General features: G+C 39.4%; 1 protein-coding gene across 1 annotated transcript in view; it reads right to left on the bottom strand.

The window, feature by feature from the left end:
- LOC309443580 (thrombospondin type-1 domain-containing protein 4-like) overlaps positions 1-12,347 on the bottom strand; it is an 83,257-nt gene that overhangs the window by 46,056 nt on the left and 24,854 nt on the right. The window lies entirely within an intron of this gene.

Consider the following 12,347-nt stretch of genomic DNA (forward strand, 5'->3'; position numbering starts at 1 on the left):
AGACAGCAATTCTGGAATTTTATCTGCAAGCAATAGACTTTTCTTGCCATCCTGTACGGCTCAGCATCACACCGTGCCCTGATTTCTAATGCCACGGAGAACAAGATGGCAAAAAGGATTCCTTCCACTTCAGAGCAATGTGTGAATACAGCTGCTTTGGGCAACCTTTGCAGCTCAGGAAGGGACACACCGTTAAGAAAAGGTCATTTTCTTTCTGTCCGTAAAATGTATTTATGTTTTTCAATATATATAAAATAGACTTGAACTGCAGCGAAAACCAGAGTTTATAAATTGACTAACTTATTTTGTAGAAACTGAAGTGTTAGAGATGTCAGACAGCCACTAGATTAAAGAGACTTTTCTCTGGGTTTGTTTATTCTTGTGTTTGTTTTCTTCCCTAGTCTTATATTTTCCCAATACTCTTGTTACATAGGAACCTTGGAAGTCATTTACTTAACATTCTAGCTTAATGGCCAAGTGGGGCTTTTAATCCGTCTTCCTGGCTCAAGGATGTGCGAACAAGAGTGTTGATTTACCCTGGCAGATAAGCAACCAGCACTCTTGAGCTGTTTATACCCGTTAATCTGCTCTGTGACAGTGATGGTCATTGTTGAGGTAGGGTTTTGGTAGCTACAATAGAAAAAAAAAAGTAGTCTAATGGTTTTTGGCATTAAGGGAGGATAAAAAAAGCTTCCAGTAAGAGGACGGGAGAGGAAAGAGAAATTATGAATGGGAATTATTTCTGAAGTTGAGACTAAAGCCAACCTCATTTAAATGAACACAGTTTTGTGTTGTGGTTTTTTGATTGTGTTTTCTGGTTTTTGTTTGTTTTAATGTGCAAATCAATTTATTTCCCTTGTGTTGCTGCTATTTTTAACCACATCAAATTTGAAGTGTCTGAAATACCAACCTTGGCAACAACTCGGGTCATTGAGAAAGTTCCTGCTTCATTGCGGGGAGCACAGGGGTGCTGTTCACAGGGTGGTATTCACAGGGGTGGACAGAGCGTGGCAGCTCTATTGAAACGATCCTTTGGAATTTATCATCTACAGTCAGGTTGCCTGCACTTTTCATCAACAAGAGGAGAAAGCTCCTAACAACTGAGCAATAGCCACGTGCAGACCAGAGGAATATGCCTCTGTCACAGCCTTCTCACTGCCACTTTATATGAAGCAACAAGCACTAGACTCTTTCAGAGGAACACCTAGTGCATCGTCTGACCCCCTTGGAAGAACTGCTGCCTGGCAAACTAGGACAGGTTATGCAAAAGGTCAAAAAATGAGACTGACATTTGACTGATAATCTCCAGTTCAGGGTCATGAGTCAGAACTGAAAAGAACTGAAAGACACACTAGAAATTGTGACATAAACTAAGACTCTTCAGCCTGGAAAAAATGATTAAGTGGGCAGGCGTACAGTAGTCTTAAACACAGAAAAACTAGTATCTGAAAGAAAGACTCATGGTTGAAAGCAGCAAGTGTCCAAAAGCTGCTGGAGTCTCATCAAATTATTCACAAAAATTAGAAAAACTTTTTTTTGAGGGAAGCCAGACCTTTTTCCTTTAAAATGGTTGATCACTGCAACAAGCACACAATAAGAGTGCCTAAGAAGTGAAAGCAATAACAACAATTTTACTGTTAGCTCCTGTCTTATCTTGGCTGCTTTTTCTACACTGTAACTTGGAAATGCTGCTGGAGTCCCCACTGATGAAGAAATGAGGCACCGCTTCTGGCAGCCTAAGTTTCCAGCACCCTTATGATGCTATTGCTGTGGTTGCAGCAAGGCTCACCGGGGCAAGTACTCTCCCTTGCCTCTTCCCCTGTAACAGTCAGGGCCAGAATAACCCGAGACACCATCATGTAGCACCGAACACAAGTTTTAGTGTGCTCAGGCTGTGCAGTAAATGTGACCTGGAATTTTCATGGGAACACACTTCCTCTGAAACGGAAGGTTAACTTTTTGTAGCTGGAAATATCACATTTCTTTCAACACACAAACTGCTGGAAACAAAGTGTAACACACGACCTCTAATTACTAACATCTTTATCAGTGTTCATGCATTCATTTAAACCAATATTGCCTGGATTGAAACTATTCTGAACACTGTCTGTTTTGCCTTAAAGCATCTTTTATTCACTTGGCAACATCCTTATAAATTAGGAATGCAGTTTGTTGCAATGTAATAAAGAAGCTTGTAAAAATAGCTTGGTGGTAATTAACTTTTATAATTCTTGGGGAGTGTCAGATGGAATTTATGATGCCATGTAGCAGTGAGGGAGTGTTATGTAGATCCACACATGAGAAAACAATGGGGAAAAGGGAATCGGGGAAAAGGGGGAGGAAAATCAGACAAGATCTGCTGTTAACTTAATGATCAGAATTGAATTAACCTTGCTGAATCGGTTTGCTTTATGCTAAATCAAGCCAGCTTTGATCTGCTTTTTCTGATGGAAAAAGGTCAAGCCCTGATGGCTTGTTGGGAGTTTTCAGCTGCCAGCACGGCTTTTTCTTATGTGTCATTCATTTATTATTACCTATATTCATTATAAGCCACTTACTCCTCCCCACAGCAAGGCCTGGGAGCTCTTTTTTTTTTTTAAATGCACACCATCATCACTGTCACCACCCAGGGCACAGTTGGGATGCACTCTCCTTTAACACACAGATAAAGGAAGAAAAATGAATTGGCAAATAACAGCACACCCCTAAGCCTTGTGCCTACTTAGCCAGACCTAGAGAAGAGTGCAGCATTAGATTTTACATATTCAGGTATGCTAAAAAACAGAGTTGTCCTTCTTAACGCAGCAACGGTTAAGAAGAACATTTGAATAGGATGTTGCGTATGTGTTGCTACAGGAGTGAAGTTGAGTGTATGAACCATGGTCAACAGCTTGCAGACAAACTCTGAAAATCTGATTTGAGCAAGAGCTTGGTTTTAGACTTCCAAGTTTTAGAAAACTTTGACAAAGCTTTTCCAGCAAAGTATTAGATTCTGTCTTACCAAGTTCCCTAGCATTAATAGAAATAATTACAGGAGTCTGGCAGCAGAATGGAGCCCCACACTCCTTCCACCGGCACAATTCCCAAAACAGCTGTATTTAGAAAAGATTTTCATATATTTCCAAAACCTGCAACATGCTGCACTGCACTGACATATCAAGGATACGCCTGCGTCAGTACAAACTCTTCACATAGCCTACATGAAAACAGCAATAATGAATAATGCTTAGGCTCCTTCTGACAAACACAGTGCCTGAAGAGCAGATGTTGTTTATAAATGGATTTACTTAGGTATTGAAACTGTAAGTTGGAGCACCAGTCATGAGAATGATTGCAGGGTTGCACTCCAATAGGTAAGAGAAGTCAACCATTGGCACTAAGATACGAGCATTGTAACGCTCAGAACTGAAGCAGTCAAAAGAACTTCATTGCTCATTGAAATACACAATAAATAGGTAAAAATCAAAAGAAAAGCAACTCCCAGAGAGAAAACACAAACTGTTTGAAAAAAAAGGGGCAGGAAAAAGAACCCTGGCACTTCATTCTGCAGGATTACTCTGTGTTTCTCACTTGTGCAAATCCAGGGCTCTTTTTGCACACACTTGGGCCCCTTTTCAGCTGAACCAAATATGACTGTACTAGCAGAACAGTCATGCTAATTTTCCACTGCCTGTAAATTAACGTTCATAGCCAGAAATTTCACAGGTCTGTCAGGTGTACTTCCTTCTCAGAGTCCACACAGTCCTTAGATACACAGAGACTACTCAGGACTGGGGAGAGCTACATTTATATCCTACATCTGTTTCATTTAGAGAAAAGTTCCTCCTCCTACATCAGCCAGAAAAGCAACATGCTCCTGGGTTTCTTATAAGCCACGCCAGTTCATTTTACACGAGGGCATTTGGCTGTATATCTTTATGTCAGTAGGATTTCTGCCACTGCTGATCCATAGGCCAAGCCTTTTATTTAATTGCTTCTAATAAAAAGATGTCAATCAATGATTGTCTATGTTACTTTGCATGGAGAACGGTCTTCAATATCCCTTCAAGAATTAGAAGTAACAGAAAGGAAAACGTATCAAAAAGGCAACAATAAGTAAATATCACCAGCTCTACCACCTATTAGGCTGTCTGGCTAAACTGTCTAGTATCAAATAAACACAATATTAAAAATTGTTCAGTTCTTTACTGGATCGAAGAAGAAAAAAAGGGAATAAATAGATGAGAAAAGTAATCAGCAATATTTGCAGTTAGGATGAAGACTGCATGTACTATTGACAAGGAAAAGGGGAAAAATGCCACCAGGAACAGAGTTATCATATAAGGGCAAATTACTGCTTAACATAAAAATATATGTTGAAAAACAAGTAGCAGCATTAAGTGTTTCATGTCAGACCCTACCCAGGAGACATCTCTGATCTCTTGGGTTCATCTCAAGTAGAGGCATAACAGCTGTTTAACGCTGATCTGGCAATCTTCTTTCTTTGGGCATAATTCTCATACACATACACCCCCCTCATGATTGTTCAGACAAATCTGTTCAGCATCTTGATAACAAAAATGATGGGCCCCTTTAAACTCCAGCCAACCTAAATATACCATTGAATTCAAAAATACATTTGCCCTGACAAGTATTAAAAACAGGTTTTGTGCTATTAGTATAAGGATTGTAGCAAATATTTTAAACTAATGATTACTAGTTAGTATTCCTGTTGGTCTAACTATTAACAATTTATCTCATGCTGAGGATAAGTCAGCTGAGAATAGTGAAAATTTGTCCCTTGCAGCACTTTTTGAGTGACAAAAAGGAATTGTGTTGTAGTAACTTTTTCTAATTTTAGCCATAAGCATACATGTGCCTTGGTAGGCAAATAAATGCATTATCACTGCCTCATAGTTTATGCTAAGACCAATGCTTTGAACCTCAAGTGTTCTTGAGGTTCACTAAGAATCAAGTACTTTCGGAGCTGGTGGGCTGGTTATTTATATTGAATAGAAAGCCTCTTTGAACCAAGGATATGCAGCATCTTTAAAATACACAATTAAGATTACAGATTTCCTGGGCCTCCACCTGTTCTCTGAAGTGCTCTTTATAAAGCTTCTCTCCAACATATATTTTCATTTTTCCCCTTCTTTCATCACTTCCTTTCTCCTTACATTTCTCCCACCATTCTCTAAACAGAGGTTCCTTGGCTCACTTCCAGCTCAAGCATAGCTCATTTTCTTTCTCTTCTGATGTCTGACAGAATAAAGAATGTATTTTACATGAGCTTTGCAGTATTTCATTCAACTTATCTCCTAGTATCAAAATACTTCTCTTGTAAATGAAACACTGGAAGGTTGAACATCAGCAAAACTCTCATTTATGACACCACAGAAGACTTCTTGTCCTGCTGTTGCAATGTTTTCTTAGAATGAACTCAAAGCAACTACCAGTTTCCCTAATTTCCAAGTCATGACCTTTCACTCTGTTTCTCAAGGAGTAATGTAATGTTCTGGGAAGGTACCAGCCTTCAGCCACCAGTCCCACCAGAGATGAGGAGGGAAAACTGCTCAAGAAATACAAGCTCCACGATATTTTTTCCAAAATTTTCTTTTGTCTCTTGCCAGAAATTATTCCACAAGCCCAGCCACAACAACACTGTAATGAGAGACAACAGAATCTCATCACAGAGCATTTGGATAGATGTGAAACCAACGCTCAGCACTTTCTTTCAATTTTGTTGCGAGCTTGGTTGAGTTTGCAGCTTTTTTCAAAACGTTCAGAGGATGCTTTACCAGGAATCCTGTCCTGGAATGACCAGATGAGTCCTCCAATGTGCTAAGGAAACTCAGCCCATGGGTGAGCCCTGGCTAAGTGCAGAGGTGGCCTGGGTGCTCTGGGTGCCCAGACCGTTCTTCAGGCTCTTGCCCCTTGTTACTTGGGAATTAAGCAGCTGTCTCTAACCCAGTCCCTCGAGTGTTGCTGGTTGTATTTTTGCCCTGGCAATACAGCAATCATATTTTAAATCATAGCGAAAGATCTAATTAGTAGCATTACATTATTGTAATTGACACCTTTTAAAGGACACTACTCATTTACATACAGTTCAAGTATTTAATGTAGTTAGAGTTGCCTTGATTTTGTTTCCAAAAAACTGGAAGTTGCTATTCCTATCAGCAACGAAGTTATTGAAATATCGCTCCAATATTTAAAATATAATTAAGAAAAAAAAATAAAGGGAGAACAAGAAGCCTTTGCAGACACAAAATTATAACTACAAATGGAAAAAACAGGTCCTAATTACCTAAGTTTCTGTTAACAGAATAGGTACAGATATATATTTTTTTAATGTACTTTATTATTTTTATTACTCCTAAAATAGTATCCTTAAAATAATTTCAGATATTTATTTTTAATCCCTGGCACTTCCTCTATAATTCAAAACTGCAACTGGCCCCACAACTGTCCTATCCAACCATTTGCTTTCCAGCCCTCCTACTGCTTTTAATTTTCTTTCGGGTTTTATATATTCACAAAATAAACTGTCTTATCCTGGTCACGACTGCTATCAAGGTTAAACCTCAGTATTTTAGCAGACTCTCACAAGTGTCATTTTGAACAAAAATGAATGATTTACTGGTGCTGGGAATGTATTTCCATCTGCTCAGAAGGGAGAGCTCTCAACAGTTGGGTTGATTCACATCAAAAGCCACTACGTATCGCCTCAGTACTGTGCTGTGGCTCTGTGCAGCTTTGCATTCCACACACCCACTTTTCACCAGCTCTAAATCAATCTGGAGAAAATCACTTAAACATGAATGAAAGAAGGGAGCCCTTTGACTCTGTTTTATGTTATGAAAATGCGTGCCTATCTGTTCGCTGACCTAGAAAATAGCTTTAAAACGGTGAGCAGTTATCTTTGTCAAATGTTTGGTCACAAGAGAGTTAAACCACTCCTTCTGGGAGCACATCACACATTGGAAAGAGGATCACAAACTTCTTTTGCCACATTATAGCGCATTATTCACACTTCATCAGCACATTTCATTGCAATTAAATCGGTGTAGGCATTCGCTTCATTTTACTGATTTTCATTATGGAACTGACTAGGTTGGTTTACATTTCTGGTAACTTCAGTAAACACACCATGATTTGTAGATATTCACTATTCCCCGTGTATGATATAAGCATATGAGTATTAAAACTACATTTGACCTAAAAGTTTCAACTGCTAGAGGACACAGAGTAGGCAATTATAACTAGAAAGTGCATCTCCTGTAGAAAAATGGATCGTACCACAGGAGTGATGTCATTTCTGTATTATAGTAGGGGCAAAAAAAAATACTTAAACATCTTTCTGACAGAGCGGAATTAATGAATAGGGTCACTAAGTAAATTGCCTCTTGGGAACAGGTTTAATTAATTGGATTAATGTAAGAGAGATACATGTGGACTATCTGAAGTTAAGATTTCCATCCTCAGAGATCACTACTAATACTGCTATCTGGCATAGTTGCAATATGTCCAGCACAATAACTTACTATATTGGCTTTTGCCGACCTCCGAGCAAGTGCTGTATAACCTCATTTCTGTCATTTTCCACACCAAGATAGCATTCCACAATTTGAATCCAAATACTGCAGTCTTCTTTCTCTATGAGTTGAATAACGCCTCTGATCCCAGGAAATTTAGTTACAAGTCTACAAGATTTTCCCCTTAGCTTCATGTTTGATTGAATGATCTAACCACGCAGCTGGCAGGTAAACCAGCAGAAACTCAAAGCAAGGAACCGCATCACTCTGTGGAGATGCATTACAACTGTGATGGGAGCTTCATTGTGTTTCTGTCCCTTCCTGAGCAAGCAATAATTCACTGGTAGAATGCGCTGCCCATCACCTGGCTGGACGCAGCAGCCTCCTCACTCCCCCTCCTCTCCTTCAGTCGACCCACTTCAGGAAGGGCCGAAATGTTCAGCAGCTGAGATTACAAAAGCTTCTCGGGTGGCTTGTAATTATAGTATCATGTTAGGTTTTTATTTCTGGTAATACCATTCAAAGCATGCTCACAGTAGCATAATAAAAGCTGATACTGATTAGGTAATACTAAGTGAGACCTAGAGCCTATCAGGGGGATTAATAAGCAGATGAGGTGGGACAACACAAAGTCAGCCTGAGGCCACAACCACCCCAGCTCACTATTCATTTTGCCAGGAAATACCTCACGTGATTTTTATTGCTATTAGAACCTGTTTGGAATTTTATTCCAAAGGAAAATAAACATCTTTCTCATACAGCTTTAAATCTCCCAAGTGCTACCAAAATGAATTCTTTGATGACCGCTGCTGCTTTCAGATTTTTCTGGAAAATTTATCCTTAGAAAAGGATCAAGTCCTTCTCCCTGTGTCTTCCTCCTGCATACACACCAAGCCACAGTAAGCTTTTATAACCATACTGGGTTTGGGGTAAAATGCATGACGTTTTCATTCTGTTAGAGAAATAACGAAAGGAGGGATGGCTAAGTACGTGAGCCGGGTTTAATTCCAAATATTAAGAAAAGCAAACACCCACGCCAATAAATATAAAGACTCAGAACTTGAGAATAGAATACTTTCTTGAACCTGAAGGTCCAGCAGTCACACACTAGTCCACCTCTGTGCAATGGAACTGACTAAAACAGGTCAGAAAAAAATACATCAGAACAGACAGCTAAAGATGCTTAAATTGGTTAAGGACATAACAACCAAATTGTCCCTTTAAAGATTAATTGTAGACCTGCCAGCTGAGTGACCTACATTTGCCTGGTCAAAGCATCTGTGAGAGAGGGCAAAAGAAATACTTTGAGAAAGGAAATTCTGTTTTAACATTAAACGATCCACTCTTCCTTTCCATTGCTCACAGGCCTAGAAATGCAAACTGACCCTATCCAGGGTACAAAGCAGCACAGCAGACTTTCACATCAGCCACTGGCGGCAGAATAAAGTCCACAGAGCCACAGCCATGTGAGAAGTTGATGATTTTTGGATTATTTCCTCAGTGAAAATCTTTCATTTCTTTTCCGAATCCAAAAAGAGTTTTAGGGAAGCCCTTTCCTTATTACCATATTTCTTTAATCTTGCACTATTTCTGCAAGCCTGCTTTACTTATTTCATTATTCTGGTGATAAATGTATTTTTTTCTTTCTGCTCCTGAGAACCACATATGAAGTATACGTTGTGCTTACAGAAACGGACACTGAAGTTTTGCTGCTCCACCATGAAAGTCCTTGCCACCCAGAGAAAGTGAAGGTGGTTGTTATAAGCACTCTAACACTCAGCATATCTATATAAAATGGCAGGTTTGTCTTCTCTAGCACCAAAATAAAGTAATGGAAAAACAACATTTAAGTAGTACTAAAACCTAGCCCATGAATGATATTTCCTTTTCAGATGTGTTTTCTCTCTTAAAGCATGTTATCCTTTCTCATGTCCTTATTACTTTTCCATATGTGCCTCTCGATAAAGATGTCTAAATGCTTTGATATTTTTTCCCTATCTCCTCGTTCCTGTTTGTTCTTATTGCATGGTATGCTCCACGCATTTTCTGTAGGTGAACTGAAAACCAAGGCCAATGTGATGGGAACTGAACTCTCAAAGCTGAGCAGAGCTCCCTCCCTTTGCCAGCGGACAACCCAGAGACCCATCGGCTTTCCTTTTGTGTTTCCACCCTCATTCCAGTGACTGACTATAATTTCTAAACACATTTCAATTATGCAACAACTCTACTTACGGCACTATGATAAAAAGGGGACCACTTAAACTTTTTAAATTAGGCTTCTAATCATACGTACCTCAAATCTCTCCCCGAGCTTCACATGCAGCCCTGGTTTCTAAAGCCCAGCTGAATCACACGGGAAATAACTTTCAAAAGCTGAAAATGTGAATATCCTCTTCACAGACAAGGTACGTAAAAATTTATTACATATAAATCATATTTTGAATTTTGCCAAAGAAACTGAACAGTTCTTTGTCAGCTGCCTGGAAGCAGGTAGAGAACTTTTCCACTTGTTGCTAAATGATACAAACACGTTTGGCCTCTTTGCTATTGCTGTCAAAATGGATTTGCCTTGGAAGCCAGCCAGTTTCATCTTACTGTGTTATCAAATGTGAGCTTATCTCAGTCACAAATGTCCATTCCTCTTTTATTGTTTTACGGAAGTCTGCTAAAATTACAGCTTCTATATAAAGTGCAGCGTAGTAAAAAGGAATATCCCAAAATGTTTACACTGACTGTACATATTGTGAAAACACAGATATTATATTTTTTAACAGCCTGACACCAATTTCCAACAGCACCCATTTAGTGAACATCGAACACTGTTCTACAGTATAAAAATTATGTCTAGAGTAACCTACATTTTGAAATCCATTTTCCACATATTTGATAGAACCAGTCATTTCTTTTGTAAAGAAGGTTTGTACTTCAGATTTTCTGTGTTAAGGAAAACTGTTAGGTTTGTCATTCTAATAATTTCATTTTCAAATAACATTTTTTGTTCTCATTCTGTTTTTACAGTCACCACCAAAGAATCTGAAAGTTATGCAATACAACAGGCTTTAATGCCACCAGGGACCCTCCTAACACAAGATGGAAATAACTTATTACGCAAATGAGATTAAAACACTGACCTTGAATCCACAGTGTTTTGCCAAGGGGCAGTGTGTGTGTGGGTGGAAAATAGACTGCGGTACGGAAGTTTGCACTGTGCTTAGGAAAGCACAAGAATTTTCAAAAGCAAAGGCCTCCATCATCCAGGGGAGACATAATGAGCATTATGATCATTTTAATATTTCATATGGCAAAGCATTTATTAGCAAGGACATCGCTTCACTTCTGCACACAGTCAATGCTATTTTCTGCCCACTGTCCTCTCATGTCCCAGCCACAAGTGCAGGGCTGGTTCCACACTGTTCTGTTTCTCCTGGCCTGCAGAGGCCACCAGAGCAGCGAGGGACAGCAGGCGGGCGGCCGCCCAGGGTGCCAGCAGCCTGGCAGCCGCTCAGTTGCCCTGGCCAGGCCAGCTGGGATTCCCTCAGAGACCAAGGGTGCCAAGGGGCTGGAGCAAACAGGCTTTGGATGACTTTGCGCTGATGGTTCAAGGCCAAGCTTCCAGTATTAGTAATAACCCAGCTATGTACAACCTGTATCTCTTATGCTGCGCAGCTGAGAACAGAAGGGCATTGTAGTAAATGATTAAGTAAGAAAACAGAAAAAGAAATATGACTTCTGCCTCAATGCAGTCATGTTAACACTGCTACTACAAGCCTGCCTCTGGCATTCTCTGATTTTTTACAAGATCACCAGTGTAGTATTGAAGTTATACTCCATAGGTCTAGGCTACCCATTTGCACAGCTTTGAAAGAAAGACAAAGCAGTGATTGAAGGAAATGACCACTGCTTAGAAAGATCAACATCTGGCTGGTCCTACTTTTTGAAATTTATGCTTCACTGAGGCAAACAGGAGGTTCACAGGATAATTTCTATTTTCAAATATTCTTCTGGATGAAGAGTTTCTTGCAAGGGCTGAGGATGTCTTTGTCACCAGCAACAGAGTCCTACTGTCTTATTGCAGTCAGGCTGGAATATTGCCTCAAGGTAACATTCTTCTTTTTGTTTGGGTCAGCAAGATGTCTTTAAAAAAGGAATTACAGTTGAGTGCTTCACCTAAGAATCTTAAAGAAGCAGATGATATGAAGAAGGGGGGTTTGGTGCTGGGTTTTGGGTTCTTTTTGGTTTGTTTGGGGTTTTTTGTTAACTACCCCCAAAAATCTCTCCATGCATCTCTGAAAAGAGGGCTGGGAGGGAAAGAATCAGAGAACTCCCACCTGCTAGAAAATGCATTCTAAGGAAAGAGAGAGGGATTTCAGGAGCACTCCCTCCCAGGGGTTCTCCGTGCTCATTCTCCTCACACATACATAAAAAGACCTTAGAGATTGGTATCTAAGAAGAGAATAAAGTGTTTCTCCAGAAATTGTAGAATTGGAATTAATTGTGACAGCACAGTTACACCCAGCCTTAAAACTGGACAGCTAATATTATGAAACTGATATAAACAGTGTTTCAAATCTTCTATGTATTAAACAACCACATTTTTAGTTTCAAAAATTTTGCTAAAAGAAGGGGTAGAAAACAAAAAAGGGAAAAGAGAAAACAAAAAGCCCATAAATCAAAACTCTCTGAAAAATACAAAACAAACCTAGAGTTTTGACTAGAAAAGTTGGCCATTCTTTATGAAAGAAGTTTGATGAATTTTTTTTTCAATCTATTAATATCAGAACGGCCAAGGTTAAGAATTCATTATAGACCTGTTACTTGTTCTGATTTCTATTA

Source organism: Streptopelia decaocto (genome assembly GCF_964273445.1).
Source record: "Streptopelia decaocto genome assembly, chromosome: 9".
Taxonomy (NCBI): Eukaryota; Metazoa; Chordata; class Aves; order Columbiformes; family Columbidae; genus Streptopelia; species Streptopelia decaocto.